At 42.6% G+C, this 1,533-nt stretch overlaps 1 non-coding gene across 1 annotated transcript; it reads right to left on the bottom strand.

The window, feature by feature from the left end:
• Positions 1-1,127: 1,127 nt before the first annotated feature.
• Positions 1,128-1,236, bottom strand: LOC120269751. The gene has a single exon (XR_005539388.1). It is a non-coding gene; the product is annotated as a small nucleolar RNA R71 (small nucleolar RNA).
• Positions 1,237-1,533: the final 297 nt, after the last annotated feature.

The raw sequence follows: 1,533 nt of genomic DNA, 5'->3' as shown, positions 1-1,533 counted from the left end.
AGGTTTATTCCTAAGCGAGATTTCCTTGTACTTAATGCAATCGTAGGAATGTAGATTTGGAAGAAATTCCTATCTATGTTCATATGGGATTAGGGTTCAATCGCCGAGAAATTGGGGTTGTTCTAATCTTGGAATCTCATGGTCCAATTTAACCCTTGCATCTTTAAATCATCATCCATGTTGCATGATAACCCCTCAAGGGGATCCACATCCATAGGCCTTTGCACTTCATTGATTCTCTTGCTTGCTTATTGCTTGTTCTCTCTAATTTGCTAGCAAATCTTGTGTTTAGTTTTTATTTGTATTTAGTAGAGTAAATCCATTACTTAAGATCTTAGGCTAGATAATAGCTCGAGAAGGAGTAATAGGAGATCCTTAGCCCGTGGAATATGATCCTCGTGTCTTTGCACGAGGTATTACTAGCGATCCCGTACACTTGCGGGAAAGCGATCAAGTTTTTGGCGCCGTTGCGGGGAACATTAAGGAATTCTAGGAAACTTTTAGATTATTACTCTAGCCATTTCATTCTTTACTCATTTGTTGTTTTTCTTTTCCCTTGATCTTAACTCTCTATCATTTTTTCTTGGTTGTGCAAGGTACTGTGCATGACACGGTCGAATCCAGTCAGCCTTTGATTACACGGATAGTGAAATTGAAAGAACTTTGCGTCGGAGATTGAGAGAAGTTGGTGAAGGGTCGGGTACCGAGAACATCGAAATTGAGGATAGAGTGTCTACAATCATGGCCGAAGAACGGCGTACTTTATCCGAATATAAGAGACCCCAATTCACGGGTGATGAGTTCGGGTGTTCAAGCACCGTCGGTGGCATCCAACAACTTTGAAATTAAAAGCAAGTACAATCGGCATGATCCAAAAATTCAGTCCAATTCAATGGTCTTGCCCATGAGGATGTGCATGACCACCTTTCCCGGTTCCTCCAAATTTGCTCTACATTCAAGATCAATGGGGTGTCGGACGATGCTATCCGTTTGAGATTATTTCCATTCAGTTTGAGAGATGGAGCTTATCGTTGGCTTACCTCATTGTCTCCGGGATCTATTAAAACATGGAAGGACATGGTGGAGAAGTTCCTTGGAAGATATTTTTCCGCCAAAGCAAAGCGGCGAAGTTGAGGCAAGAAATTTCAGCCTTTAAACAAGGGGAGTCCGAAAACATTGTTTTGAAGCTTATGAGAGATTCAAGGATCTCCTTAGAAGGTGCCCCCACCATGGTTTTTGCTTCATGGATGCGAGTACAAATCATTTACAATGGGCTAAATTATGCTACTCGCCAACTCATTGATGCCACGGCAGGCGGTTCCCTTAGCAACAAGTACCCCGATGAGGCCGAGCAATTACTTGAGTCAATGGCAAGCAATGAATCACATTGGGCCTCAAGGGGATCTTCACAAAAGACTGCTGGGCTTTATGAAGTAAGTAGTGATAATGCCTTAGCCGCAAAGGTTGGCGTGTTGACTCGAAAGATTGATCTTCTTATGGGCGATAGTTCAAGGCCCGAATCGGTGCTAAGTT

This window comes from Dioscorea cayenensis, chromosome 9, assembly GCF_009730915.1.
Source record: "Dioscorea cayenensis subsp. rotundata cultivar TDr96_F1 chromosome 9, TDr96_F1_v2_PseudoChromosome.rev07_lg8_w22 25.fasta, whole genome shotgun sequence".
Classification (NCBI taxonomy): domain Eukaryota; kingdom Viridiplantae; phylum Streptophyta; class Magnoliopsida; order Dioscoreales; family Dioscoreaceae; genus Dioscorea; species Dioscorea cayenensis.
This window is presented reverse-complemented; position numbering and strand designations above follow the sequence as displayed.